Below are 8,115 nucleotides of genomic sequence, written 5' to 3' on the forward strand. Positions count from 1 at the left end.
ATGCTACGAGTACTGCATGCTACGAGTACTGCATGCTACGAGTACTGTATGTGATAATCCTTTTCCATTTATTCATTCGGGTCATTTAGTAATCCAGACATATCCTTTATGCTTTTTACCTCATCTTGAAAACATTTCTAAAACTATGTAACCACTGTTTAAATATTTACATAACTAGTCCAGAGAAAATGCCAAAACTTTCAGAGAACAGTCTCAGCTGAGTTCACATAATTCACTTTCTTGGCCTCTTGTGTGTTGCCTTTCATGACTCCCTAGAATCTGTAAACTACAAATTCTTTGGAAATTTAAGTTAGTGAAAACTCACTGAATTCTAGGCCTTAGAAGATGCTGGGCCAGCTTCATGAGCATTGCCTTTCCAATATTCATTCTTCAAAAATTCAGGAGTTTACCCTTAAAGGGATTTATGTTTCACAACTTTGATGTCCAGTGGAAAAATGCTTAGTTCTGTTGCAGGAATGGATAACCAAAGTCAACTGTAGAATGAAGACAAAAACATTATGGAACTCCTCTTTTAACTGTGGAGTGTACTGGGTATCATTACAGGATAATCTCTTTGATTACCTTTTAGATAAACTCCAGATGCCATGTTCAGTCTCACCCTTGCTACATTCTGAGGCTTGCATGCTTCCATGTAAAACAGAATTTCCATTAACTGTATGCTACAAGTACTGCATGCTACGAGTACTGTATGCTACAAGTACTGCATGCTACGAGTATTGTATGCCACAAGTACTGTATGCTACAATTCACTAATATGTCTGCCCCATAGTAGGCTTTGATTAAATGTATTTTAACCATTTTTTCCAATGCTTCCACGGAATTCTTTTTGCATGATAGTAATAAATATTGTCAATTAAATAATACTTATCTTACATGGGCTGTAGAGAAAAGAGTATTTCACTTAGGACTAACCACGTAGTAATTAATAGAACACTTTTTACAGAAAGTCTTGTGGCACTTTGAATACAAAAGCCCTCATAGGCCTATAGGGAATAGCACTGTTAGGAAGTGAGGCCTTGTTGGAGGAAGTGTGTCACTGGGGGTAGGCTTTGAGGTCTTAGATGCTCAAGCCACACCCAGTGTGGCATTCCCTTCTTGCTGTCGGCAGATCCTGATATAGAACTCTCAGCTCCTTCTCCAACACCATATCTGTCTGCACGCTGCCACACTTTCTGCCATGATGATAATGGACTAAACTGTTAGCCAGCCCCAGTTAAATGTTTTCCTTTATAAAGGTTGCTTTGGTCATGATACTGCTTTACAACAATAGAAATCCTAACTAAGACAAGCCTTACAATTTTATGTTAACCATGTGTTTCTATTTTACATCATTCTGGCTCCCATCATTTAGAGCTTTTGCACAATCACTTCATGTCTTCTATCCTGTGTGATGATAAACAATAGTGTGGGAACATCTTAGCCCTGTTGAGATTAGAACACAAAGTTAAGGGGAAGGACCACAACATTGCCCACATGGACAAAGTTCCAAAGCATGATGCAAATTGTTGCTCTTTAGACATCTGCTAGGAGTCTCGGGCATCTGAAAACAGCACCCTGATTAACAAGGAAAAATCGCCACAAGATTCAGCATTCTACCCAATTCATATCTCTCATGTACGTTTTCATTTAAGGATTGACCTTAACAGAGCCATCTTCCTGCATCTCCCCTGACAAACAGAACTTTAGTCTTGTAACAGTTATTTTATGTATGTCACAAAACATTTGTATCTATGAAAGTCATTCTTTACCACAGAGAGTTTTTATTCATTTCTACAGCAAATCACAGCTTATTACATAGTACTCAAGGAAGTAGAAATCTTGAGGCACCCCTCTTATAAACCACATACATTTATAAGGATGGCAGAGAAACTATAGCAGTAGGTCAGTTTACAAGAAAGTCACAGCCAGTTCATGTGAGATGGTATTCTCTGATCCATACCACTTCTAAACTGGTTTTCCAGGTCATTGGAAAAATTCCTTTACAGGGGCAGAAAGGTGACTAATATAATATTTAATCTCATCAATCTAAGGTAGCAACTCTTATTTCTTCATGTTTTCTAGTTGACATGATATGTACGTATCTATAAGTAACTCATGTACATAAAGAGTTTTTAATGTAATAATTGTCCATACAGAATTTTAGAAATTTCTTATTTAACCTAAAAGTGTAAGTGTATTTGTAGAGTCTAGAGAGATGGCTTAGTGGTTAAGAGCACTTGCTGCTCTTGTAGACACCCTAGATTTCCCATATTAGATCTGGTCCCCTCTTTTGAACTCCATGGACACTGTCCAAACTCTCATACATATGAAAAAATTTAAAGTATATATGTAAATTCTTACCCAGATGCACACATATATATGCCATAGTTCTATAGCTTACATAGTTTGGAAATCAGGGTCCTGTACCAATAAGAGAACTTCTTTCTGACACTAGGACACATTTTCTATTAAGCCTTCACCAGGCTAAGTATCAGTCTGATACTACAAAGTGAGCAGTTCAAGAGAAGAAGAGAAGCTGATTAAACTGTGTAAACTAGATCCCCTTCCTGTACTGAGATGCAGATGCTGTCATTAGGTTTGAGCCACTTGCCTCAGCCTTTCTGGGGTAGTGGATCGTCCACTAGCCCAGTATAGGTCAGTATATATGTATATATGCCAACAGATGCCTCCTCCTGTGCCAAATATCATAATGTTGCACAGTAAGCTGGATTATATGCACAAGTACATTGTAGGAATAAAGAGAAATTTTAGATGTCAATGTGACATTTGATAAAATTTGATCTACTTTTTTACTACTGAGCACAATAAACCATTGTAACCGTATTTCTGGCTATTTTATTAGGTTCTTTTACCTACCACCCTTCTCCGCTCCAATAACTTCTGACCCCCAACACTAGGTAAGAGGAAAAGGTTAAAGGTGAAGTGGGACATCAGTCTTATTAGACAACTTCCTGTTGGTTTAGGGGTGTCCAGATACTTGGGGCAAATCCAATCTTTGTTATCAGGATATCCAGTTTCTTCTTCTCATCTGTTTGCTCACAACCACCTGATTTACTGCAACAACAGCAACTAGCAGCAGCAGCAGCAAGGGCAGCAGCAGCCTCCTCACTCTCTTGGGACTCTGGCAACTATATTCCACTGGAAAAATCATGCCTTTGCCAGAGCATAAGACAAGTCACAGCCTGCTGGTGTGGGCAATCTGAGGCAGCCTCATGTCCCACATCTAGAATTAAAACAAAAACATTCATATAACATTTCTGGGTTTTTAAAGAAACCAAAATTCTCATTACAAACCATAGTTACTTTGTGGGTCATGATATAAACAGGATGCCTGATACAGTCTTTACAGGAATACAAATGAACACTATGTTTTTCGACAGTAATTTGATAATGCAGCTCAGACTTTCAAAAGGAGACTGTAATTCAGGAAGGATGGGTGTGTCGTGATATTCCATTTCACAACCTCTGTGGTACATTCAGTTTTTCAATTACTTTTGTTTTTATTGTTTGTTTTGAGAGACACTGTCACTCTGAAGCTAGTGTCTAACTCTATTGTCTAACTCATGGTAGTCTTCCTGCCTCAGCCTCTCCAGTGATGAGATTACAGGGATGAGTCATCACACCCAGCTTTTATATTACTGTAGGTGTGTAGAGCTGGGGCGATAACTTAGTAAGAGTGCTTTCCTCACGAGCAGAAAGCTCTTCTTCCACCTCTGTGCAGACACACATGTACACACGTGCGTGCACGCTCCCAAAACCTTGCTTCCAAATTTTGACGGTACCTGCTCCCAGCTGGCTTTGATTGGTAATAAAGAATTGCCATACAGCCAATGGCTGGACAGGGAAACAGGCAGGACTTTTAGATTATGCAGGCAGAGGACAGAGAGGGGGAGAATCCCCATGAGGAGGGAGCAAAGAGAACAGACTTAAAGGGCTGCCAACATGTAAGGATCCAGGAAAGGGGCCCTAGGGGCCACTCCCCTGATTATGTTTGGGGTAGCAGAGATAAAATACAGATTTTAAAAGATGTTAACTCAGGAATACTGGAGAGGAACCTGTGTTAGTTTCAGGGAGGTTTAGAAGTGGCTAGTCAAGGCATATCAAAATTAGCTGGTGTGTGTGTGTGTGTGTGTGTGTGTGTGTGTGTGTGTGTGTTTTATTTGTGAATCCAGAGCTCTTGAACGGGTGCAAAAGAGTCGTATGCGCCCCATTGAGAGCCTAAAGCCAATTAAATATTCACCTCTACAGCGTACTTTACAAATAAATAAAATAAATGTACTTTACAAAACTAAGTTTTTTCACAGTCTTTATATTTTGATATATTAATACAATTTATGTATAGACAATTTCAGTGGAGTTTACAGAGGCATTTTCAAGTTTTAAGTCTCCTGAGTCTGTATATGTATGGGAGTATGTATGCATGCTTATGAGTGTGCATGATATATAGGTACACATATGTATGCAAGTATATGTACATGTGTATATACATGCAGGTGGGTCTCAGAGGTCAATTTCAGGTTATAATTTCTCAGGGCCGTTCACTTTGGTGGGACTTTTTGTTTAGTTTTATTTTAAAGATTTATATCTATGTGCATACACACACACCACATACATGCCTGTTATGTGCAGAAGTCAAAGGTGTTTCCTGAACTCCTGGAACTAGAGTCACAGATGGTTTTAAGCCGTTATGTTGGTTCTGGGAACTGAACCCAGGTCTGGTCCTCTCCAAGAACAACAAGTGCTTATATGCACTGAGCCATCTCTGAAGCTCCATATACTTAATTTGGTTTTTTGAAACAGAGACTTGGATATAAGGCTTGCCAATTAGAATAGGTTGCCTCCTAGCACTGGGATTACAAGAGTTACCACCCCAATGGCTTCTTATGTGGGTCTTCTGGATCAAGTCCGGGACCTCATGCTATGTGCAACCACTTTACTACCTAAGCCACATCCTTGCCCTCTTAAATTTTAAGTTCCAAATATTAATCTCTTTAAAGAGTTCCTCCCTAAATTACAATTAAAAATAAAATACAGGGGGCTGGAGAGATGGCTCAGCGGTTAAGAGCACTGACTGCTCTTCCAGAGGTCCTGAGTTCAAATCCCAGCAACCACATGGTGGCTCACAACCATCCGTAATGAGATTGGATGCCCTCTTCTGGTGTGTCTGAAGACAGCTACAGTATATTCATAAATAAAATAAATAAATAAATCTTTAAAAAAATAAAAAATAAAATACAATGAAATAATGACAGTATATTCATGTTTAAAAAGATTTTTCCATCTTTCAGGTCAAGCCTAAGATTTTAATGCTATTAAAGCCAAAGATTTATTAATTATAATATCATTCTATTTCTTCACAGGTATATTTAGTGTCTGTTTTCAAGAGGAAATGTACGCACAGAAAACAGGAAGTTGCTGTGGTAAAATGTGTTGCTGCTGCATTAACCACACCAGCCACTGGATGTCACCATTGCGTTACCTCACTCTCTGATGGAGGTTTCCAATCAAAGAGATGGAGGGCAAAGTTTTATTCACAGAGTTATTTCTTTATACTTTTTAAATTTTATTTTCATATGTATGAGTGTTTTGTTCACCTGCGTTTGCATCATGTGCATGCCTGGAGTCCAGGGAGGTCATAAGAGAACATGAGATCTCCTAGAGCTGGAGTTAGAGACTGTGATAAGCCTGTGTATGGGTGCTGGGAATCAAACCCTGCTCTGCAAGATCAAGCCTTCTTAACTGCTGAGCTACTTCCCGTCTCTTCACAGATTCCTAATGAAGAAGATGCAGCATTTTCCTGTCAGATGTCCTATTGAAAAACAGTTCTCCCTGTGTGTACTATATTTTCTTTCATTTTTGATAACTGGACATTTTTCAAAGAGAGAAAACTGTATCCATTTTGCAAACTTATCATAGCTATCATTTTCAGAGTCTAATGATCAAATTAAAACATGACACCACATGCAGTTCTTTTAGAGAAGTGGAGTTCTATGTTCCCTCACAAAGTGTAGGAGCGTTGAATAAGAACATTAACAAAGTAGCAGCACTGTGCATAGAAGAAAGCATCAGCTGTAGAGATGGCCTCTGTGAGGGAGCTTCAAGACCAAACATCTCCAAGGCACACTGGAAGCACCTGGCAACCATCTACAGCCTGGAAAAGCTCCTTTCCTTACCCTGTTTTTTGTTTTGTTTTGGGGTTTTGTTTTGTTGCTGTCCTTTTTAAGCTACATTGGAAAGACATTTTTTGAAGAACGTCATAGTTGTACTTTAGCCCTCAATCATTCCATTAGAAAAAGGACATTCTAGCAATTACATAGATGGTGATAGTTTGAAGTACCCCTAAATATAAATAGTTGCATTAGTAGTCCCAAATATTAGTGTTGGCTACAAATTGATTTACCTATCTGTTCGGAAAAACTTGTAAGTGGTGAAATCAGGTGAAAAGAATTTGAATTCAAACAGAAGTAAAAGCAGAATTCATTTTTCATTCTTCAAACTATAAATAGAGGAACTAAACACAATATTTGGTGGTGACAGAACTCCAAGTGAGAAACTGGGATTTAAATATCACACTTACCTTCTCAGGAATCGAGAACTCCAAGTTGGATAATATGTAGCTCTAGATAAAATCAAACAGATGAAAGAGTAATGTAGGATCCTAAGCACTAGGGTTGGAAATAACACCATATAACTCACAGAACTATTTGCAAAGAGTAGAATAAGGAATCTGATAGTCTGGTCATAGACACAAGGTGATTCACAACCACCGCCTTAGAGGAGGCCACATGTAAGCCTGGAGCTTTCATCATATAAACTAGCCTTAGGATAGATCAAATTACTCCTCTGGATATCACATATGTCAATAGTAGTAGAATTCTACCCAAATATGTCTACATGTTCTTGAATGTCTAGTGTATTTTTTAAATACTCAGTTCTAAAGTCTGGAAAGTGCATCATCTCAGTGCAGCAAACATTCAGCCCTGTCCCCTCCCCCCCCCAATAGCAACTTGATTCTCCCATTCTTTTTTAAATCATGAAATATTCCAAGGATAATAAAATACATAAAGAATAACAAAATGAAATGACTAAGTCATTGTTTGCCAGAGCTCTCCACTTAATACTTTTAAGGCTTTTAAAGTATTTGTAATTCAGATGAGATCTGTTTCCTATCCCAGGCCCCTGCCCAACATCCCCACAGGCACCACACCCATGAATTCAGTGTTTATCAGTCTATGCATGTTTTATATTCATTATATTCATATATGTTTGACAACATATATGTGTTCCTAAACAATGTACGTGGCATTGTTTTAACTCAGTGGAGTAGTAGATGCTGGGGAAGGAACTTAGGGCTTCATGACTTCTAAGCACATACTGTATACCACTGACCCACAGCCCCAATGCCTTGTTGCTGCTTGTATAAACTACCACCATATTCTAATAGCTCTGAAATGTGTTTTTTTTCTTTTTTTTTTAACAAAGTCTTTTTAATATTTAACCATTTTTCTACAATCACCATCAATGTTTGCTTTCTCTTAGGCTCCAAGGCTTGATTTTTTCTGCATTTGTTTATTCTCTGAACAGTTTAGACATACAAAAATATGTCATTTAGTGGAGAGAATGAAGGATCGCACATACATTTTAGAAAGCCATGGTTTTAATCTCTTCTGTTCGGTATGATGAAACTGAATAAAGATCAAGCACATTTTCAGACTTTACCACTAGATTTTAAAAGAATCTGAGCTATTTAAGTATTTCCCCCAAAAGTTTTTCATATATACTGAAGATCAGAGACTGAGCTGTGTGGGGAGCAGATAAGTTCCTGAGAGAGTGTATGAGTGCCCTAGACCCAGTGGACATGGTAAAGCCTGCCACAAGCAAGGCTCTAAGAAAAGACAAACCTTTCCTCTGACTCAAGCAGAAGTGTTGATGAACTATTGACCTTTTTCTCAAACCAGTGTACAAAAGACATCAACTGCAGCTTCCTCCTTCCTGATGTGTACAACCTGAGACTGATCCCATACGGAGACCTCCCACTAACCCCTCCTCATGTTGTACATAATAAACCCTCTACGTTACTGGTTGCATAATAGG

The 8,115-nt window shown here is 38.5% G+C and overlaps 1 long non-coding RNA gene across 1 annotated transcript in view; it reads left to right on the forward strand.

Annotated features, from left to right (window-relative positions):
* The window catches only part of LOC114618155, a 13,812-nt gene extending 7,419 nt beyond the window's left edge, over positions 1–6,393 (forward strand). The window contains exon 2 of the long non-coding RNA XR_003710925.1: positions 5,382–6,393. This is a non-coding gene — a long non-coding RNA (uncharacterized LOC114618155). The remainder of the gene's footprint in view (positions 1–5,381) is intronic.
* Positions 6,394–8,115: the final 1,722 nt, after the last annotated feature.

This window comes from Grammomys surdaster, unplaced genomic scaffold (genome assembly GCF_004785775.1).
Source record: "Grammomys surdaster isolate TR1022 unplaced genomic scaffold, NIH_TR_1.0 140, whole genome shotgun sequence".
NCBI classification, from domain to species: domain Eukaryota; kingdom Metazoa; phylum Chordata; class Mammalia; order Rodentia; family Muridae; genus Grammomys; species Grammomys surdaster.